We start from the raw sequence: 7,297 nt of genomic DNA, 5'->3' as shown, positions 1-7,297 counted from the left end.
GAGTGGGAAAAATGTGGCAGATGGAATATAATGTGGGAAAGTGTGAGGTTACGCCATACCTGTATGTTTTATTTTTCAATCTAATACACTCCTTAACTTCCTTGGTTAACCATGGTTGGTTTATCCCCTTCCTAAAATCCTTCTTTCTCACTGGGATATATCTTTGTTGTGAGTCATGAACTATTTTCTTACCTTCTACATCTTCCAATCCAAAATCATTTCTTGCTATCGTACTTATTCCATCTCATGCTAACAAGGCTACCCCCCAACCCTTTCCTTCCTGCCTGTCCTTTTGAAATGTCACATACCTTGAATATTTAGTTCACAGCTTTGATCTCCTTGTAACCATGTCTCCGTAATGGCTATAAGATCATACCCATTAACGTCTATTTGTGCCGTTAATTCATTTATTTTGTTCAGAATACTACGTACTACATTATCTACCTGTCCTGCTGCCTTCAAGGATCTGTGGACATGCACGCCAAGGTCCCTCTGATCCTCTGTACTTCCTAGGGTCCTACCATTCATCATCTACTCCCTTGCCTTGTTAGTCCTCCCAAAATGTATCACCTCACACTTTCCAGGATTAAATTCCATTTGCCACTGTTCTGCCCATCTGACCAGCCCATCTATATCATCCTGTAGTCTAAGGCTTTCCTCCTCACTATTTACTACACCAACAATTTTCATGTCATCTGTGAACTTACTGATCATACCTTCTACATTCATGTCTAGATCATTAATGCACACTACAAACAGCAAGGGACCCAGCACTGAACCCTGCCACTAGACACTGGACACAGGCTTCCAGTCACAAAAATAACCTTTGACCATCACCATCTGCCTCCTGCTACTAAGCCAATTTTGGATCCAATTTGCCAAATTTCCCTGGATCCCATGGGCTCTTACCTTCTTGACCAGTCTCTTGACCTTGTCAAAAGCCTTACTGAAGTCCATGTAGACTACATCAACTGCACTACCCTCATCTACACACCTAGTCACCTCCTCAAAAAATTCAATCAAATTTGTTAGACATGATCTCCCCCTGACAAAGCCACGCTGACTATCCTTGATTAATCCCTGCCTCTCCAATTGGAGATTAATTCTGTAACTGAATTTTTTCCAAAAGTTTCCCTACCACTAATGTTAGACTCACTGTCCTAAAGTTCCCTGATTTATCCCTACCATCCTTCTTGAATATTGGTGCCATATTAGCTGTCGTCCAGTCCTCTGGCACCTCTCCTTAGTATCCCAGTTAATATAGGGGAAGTTGAAATCCCCTGCTATTATTACTCGATTATTTTTACATTCCTCTGAGATTTGCCTACATAACTACCCTTCTATCTCTCCCTGACTGTTTGGGGATCTATAGTACACTCCCAGCAATGTGATTGCTCCCTTTTTGTTTTTAAGTTTTATGGAGATTCAATTCACAGAAACACAAAATCACACAGTGAAGGAGGCCATTCTGCCCATCATGGCTGCACCAGCTCTCCGAGCAATTTGCCTAGGCTATTCCCCTGCCTTCTCCCCATAATCCTGCACATTCTTCCTTTCTCGATAACTGTCTAATTCCCTTTTAAATGCTTTGATTGAACCTGCCTCCACCACAGTCTCAGGCAGTACACTCCAGACCCTAACCACTCGCTGCATTAAAAAGTTTCTCCTCATCTCATTTTTGCTTCTTTTACCAATTACTCTAAATGTGTGCCCTCTCTGCTTTCTTGAGTTCTGGGTCAGGATGGGATTTCTTTATGGTTTGTCCAATGCTACCATAGACTGTTGTTCTTAAAAGAAATTCTTCTTTATCTACAGATCTATGTACATCTCAGTACTCTACACAAGGTTGTATTCTGCTTCCCTCCAGATCCTAGTTTTAATAATGTGACACTGCATCATTGTTACATCAGTTGTTCGATCAGTATCAGGTGTTCCTAATGTTAGCCCTTTATTCTACATCTCCCCACAACTCCTTATCCCAACTATGTACATCCTCCTATATCTTTCCCCAAAGTCTCAGACTTGACAGGGTTAGTCTCTGCGGTGCCTTGACCAATCTTCCTGATCTGGCTCTTAACTCACTCAGAGGTTGAGGATGAGCTGCACTCTCTTGTCGGTTGATAGGAGCGTCTTCCACCTGGGTGGTTGTAGAGTTTGAACTTGTTTCTGGTTCCTCGTCTCCATTTGGATCTAAATAGTAAGTTGAATGTTCCATTGGTTTCCTTCCCAATGAGACCAATGGAGATGATCATAATATCACACTAATGTGGTAATATGGTGGTTTTAATCTGAATCAATGATAGTTTCATAGTCTCCATTACTGAGACTAGCTTTCAATTCCAGATGCATTCCACCACATGGACTGCAGCGGTTCAAGAAGGTGGTCAAGGGCAATTAGGGATGGGCAATAAAAATGCTGGCCTAACCAATGATGCCCAACTCTTGTGAACGAATAAAACCAAATTATTAATTGAATTTAATTCAATGAATTTCAATTGAATTTTAATTGCCTTCCATACTTAAGGCAATCCCTGATAACCTCTTCAATGGGGTGACTGCTGCCTAGACACCAGACTGACTGCTGGGCTCTTGCTCAGCATTTCACTATTCCCAAGTGACCTTGATATATTTTTTGGAGAATGTTGAGTCAAGGTGTTTTAGGGATGGCAAGTCTGTCATTAAAAACTACAAAATGATCAATGATTTTGAGATGCTTTCTCTGTTCGAAGTATTGGCGAAGTACAGCAGTGTTAGGAGTATCATCTGGCCATCCGTTCTGGCAATACTTTTTTATTTGGATGCATTTGTCATCCTGCTGTTGGTGCTTGCTTCAGCTTTTGTAATTTCTTTTCTGTGGCTGGTAGGTATTTAGTAATGAGTGACGTATATGCTTCCACTTCCTCAATAAGATTTAAATCTTCATGTTTGACTCCTTCTATTGGCATTCTTAATAGTGCATCTGCCATTGCCTCGCACTTCCCTCAAACATACTCAGTAACTGAATCATATCTCAGTCTAAAATGTTGATTTCTAGGTGGAATTTTTGTAATTTCCTTTAGGTAAAGAAGAGTAATCAAAGGTTTGTGGTTAGTTTCAATTTTAAATTAATCCCATGACATAATCAGAGAACTTCTTGCTGGCCCATATGGCAGCTAATGTGTCTTTCTCAATGGTTGCATATCTTTTCGCTGTGTCCATGAGAGATCTTGAGGCATAATAAACTGGTCTTCTTCGTCCATCTTTTTGAATTTGAAACAGCACTGCACCCAAGCCTGTTGATCAGTACTCTTCATTGCAAGATCTACGAGCCAGTTGCAGCGCCCATCGACACTAAGTGCAGCTCCTGGAACAGTGGTCTGCACCAGCACCTCAAATCATGGTCCGGGTAGCAGAGTGCAGCGGAGCGGAGTGCCAGGGAACTGGGGTGCTGTGGCCTCCCAGGGAGGATAGGCTGGCTGCGAGGTCCGGGAGTGAGCTGCTGTAGAGCAGAACCCCAGGTCATTGGTAGGGAGGGGGGTTAGTGCAGGGATGGGGGAGGGGGAAGAAGAGGTTGACTGCTGAGTGTGTGTGTGGGAGTGAAAGAGTGAAGACACTCAGAGAATGTGTGTATGTGGTGTATGTGGGACTGAAACTGTGTGTGTGGGACTGAGAGTATGTGTGTGTGTATGTGTGTGTGCGTGTGCGTGTGTGTGTGCATGCATGCGCGTATGTGCGTGTGTGCGCGCGCATGCGCATGTGTGTGTGTATGTGCACGTGTGCATGTGTGCGTGTGTATGTGCGCGTGTGCCTGTGTGTGTGCGTGTGTGTGTGTGTGTGTGTGTTGTGTGTGTGTGGGGGAGTGAGAGTGTGTGGGTGCGGGAGATCCGTTTATATCCAGGCTACGGGCCCACTCCTTCAGGTGTGAGCCGACCCCGACAGCAGTCTCTACCCGGGGAGATGCCACCTGGCATTTCGATGCAGCTGGCTACTGGAAGTGTTCGAGGAGCAATCGCCATCGCAGTGGGCTGTGGCGTACAGGAGGGCTCCACCAGTTCACCGAGGGAGAGAAGCACATTCTGCAGGTCAATCCCTCACCGTGGCGCTGAGGCGCGGCCAAGTCAGTCCACTTTAAGCCTGCATTCCCCAGAAAGAACAACGTATTCTCCTTTTCAATTAATGTCCTTTCTTCCTTTGTGTTATCGCAAGCAGGAGCAAGTCAGGCAATAGCCTCTATTACAGTAGTCGATGAGATTCTCACATTGCTGGTTTTTTGCTAAAGTTGGCCTTGCTTGAAAAATAGTGAAGACAACTGCTGTAGGTGACGTGTCCACGTCTACAATTGTTGGCAATTCTGGATCGTAGTGCGCTAGAATTTCTGGTGAGATTAGGAGATTTTTAATCTTTTCAAAAGCATTTTGCTGGTCCATGTTCCAGCACCACTGTTGACCTTGTCTCAACAGCTGTTGTAACGGCTTTTTCCACCAAGCTTTGTAGGAATTTGCTGACTTGATTGACTGTCCCAAGCAATATTCATAATTCTGTGATGTTTTTAAGCTGTGGGAACTCTCAAATGACCTTGCTTTTCTGCGGGTCGGTAGTAATCCCTGAAGCTTGCACAATGCGCCCTAAGAATTTTATCATAGGCTTTGCAAATTCGCTTTGTAGTTCAATATCAAACCTGCTTCTTGCAGAATCTGCCGGGCTGCTCTCACTTGACAGACATGTTCTTCCCTTGATGAACTGTGTACGAGAATGCCATCCACATGGCATATTACTCCTGTCACACCTTCCAGGGTCTGAGACATCGTTCTTTGGAATGTCTCAGGTGCAGGAACAATTCCGAATGGTAACCTATTAGAACAACAATGACCAAATGGGGTGATAAAATTAGTTAACAATCTGAATTCTTCGTCCAGAGGCAACTGTCACAAGCTGCTGTTAGGATCCAAATTTGTGAAGAGGGAGTTTTTTTACTAATTTAGTGAGACTTTCATCCACTGATGTCATCGTTGGATAGATCTTGCACTCAACTGACTTTTTTGATTGAGTCAAATCTATGCAGATTCTAATTGAACCATTAGCTTTGGTACCGTGACCATTCCAGAACACCACTTTGTTGGTACGGTTACTGGAGAGATGACACTTGTTGTAATGTGTGTTCAATCTCGGTCTTGCCTTTGTCCAAGACTGGGTGATGGACCTTCCTCACTGTGAAGAGACATACAGGTTTAGTATCTCTCCTTAGAGTTACATGATATCCTGTCTTCAGCTTTCTTAAGCCTGAAAATAAGGATGGAATTTGTTTGTGAGTACATTACTGAGCTGCTCATCAGCAATTTCATCAACCTTGTAAATCAGCCTCAGCTGCAAGTGTTCTTTACTGCTCAATAGTGATGACTCCTGGTTCTGTATAGAATGCAGGGGTTCAATAATTTCTTTATCCTGATATCTTAATCCTGCGAAGTGTTGGCCTATTACTTTCAGTGTAGTTCCTCCTGGACCTTGCATCTGGATGGAGGATGGCTGTAATGTGATATTTTTAAGCCATTTTACTTCATCACATAATACTGAAACACCTGGCCCAGCATCTAGCTTGAATTCTGCGCAGTGACCATCAACTTATAATTTGATGCTCCAATAATTATTTTCTGTGTTGTTAACTTCCCCTGGGGAGGTTATTTGTTTTTTCAGTGGCTCTTCCACTTCTTGGATTTGACATGGCCTTGTTATTTTTTCTTGTTTCCTGTGAGCTACTTCTATTTTAGATCGGCAGAAAATTTTAAAATATCCTCACTTTCTACAGTTGTAGAACACTGCTCCTCCTCGCTGGGCATTCTTCCCGTTTGTGCAGGGTTTTCCTGTCATACCGAGAGCATTTATAGATTGTGGTTGGCGCGCTTTTCCTCGATTTCGCCGGCTGTTGCTTCAATGCACTTTCTGTTTTTTGTCCGACACATTGAATGGCCTCACTTATTCTTTTCCAAGGGGCATCACCTTCCCCATGAACATCCGCTCTGTTTTTGCTTCCTAAGCTTGGTCTGTCGCGCTATCTGTACTCCCTTTGTGAGAGTTAAATCTTTCCTAAATTACAAGAGATCTGATAGGGTTTCATCAAAGACTCCAACTACTATGCAATTACATATTAATTCATCTCTGAGGATTGCGTATTCGCAATTTTCTGCTAACCCGTACAGGTCATTTATGAATGAATCCATGCATTCACCCGTTTTTTGTTTCCTTTTATTAAATTTTGCTCGTTCAATTATCCTATTGTTCTTTCTTACGCAAACCTGAAGCTGTTCTGTATCTGGAGAATCTCTTCCTGCAATTGTCCCAGTGTTGAGCCTGTTGCGAGCGTTCAGCACTTCAGAAAGGTTCTGGGAGTGGTAATGTAGACTCCATGCTTGGCCTAAGCTCTGGATCTGTTTCTGCTTCAGTAGTTTGACTTGTATATTGTGATCTGTACTCACTACTGTCTGAACTCTAGGCCTGTGCACCAGCCTGCATCCGCTGCACCCATGATGCTCCATTCTCAGGTGAGTCTTCCATCTATATTTCTTCTTATCCTTTTTCCAAGAAGTTTCTCTTGGAATTTTTCTGGATCTTTATTCTCTGTCCATTGCCACCATCTTTTGTCTTGAGTTCGGGGTCTAAATGGGGTTTCTTCGGGGTTTGCCTGTTTCCCCAAGAATACTACCATAAACTGTTATTCGTGAAAACCATTCTTGTTTGTTTACAGATCTGTGTACATCTCCGTACTCTATACCAGGTTGTACTTCTGCTTCCCACCAGATCCCAGCTACTTAATCATGTGACATTGCATCATAGTTACATCAGCAGTTCCATCAGCAACAGGTGCTCCTGATGTTAACCCTTTACTCTACACTCTCATTGTTGATCCTTTCAAGCATGGTTACAGTTTCTCCCTATCTAATCTGTCCAGAACCCTCATGATTTAGAATACCTCTATCAAATCTCTTCTCGGCCTTCGTTTCTCATTTTCTATTGCCCCCCCACTCCCATTCTCAATGTTCCAATACCGCACCAGCAATGTAGTTCATTCATGGGGTGCCTCTTTTTAATGTGTTTCTTCTCACCCTCCCCCAAAGAGAACTGCGCTACATGTTCCCAATCTGTTAATCATACTCACTGCATTCATACAATCAAAGAATAATACAGCACTGAAGGAGGCCATTTGTCCCAATGCTGCCTTTGCCAGGTCTCTGAAAGAACTCTCCAATAGTCTTACACTCTCCTGCTGTTTCTCTATAGACCTGCAAATGTTTATTTTTAAGTATTTATCCAATTCTCTTTTGAA

The sequence above is a fragment of the Cetorhinus maximus genome, chromosome 20, assembly GCF_964194155.1.
Source record: "Cetorhinus maximus chromosome 20, sCetMax3.hap1.1, whole genome shotgun sequence".
NCBI lineage: Eukaryota > Metazoa > Chordata > Chondrichthyes > Lamniformes > Cetorhinidae > Cetorhinus > Cetorhinus maximus.
The sequence above is the reverse complement of the archived record's forward strand: the minus strand, read 5'-3'. Positions refer to the sequence as shown.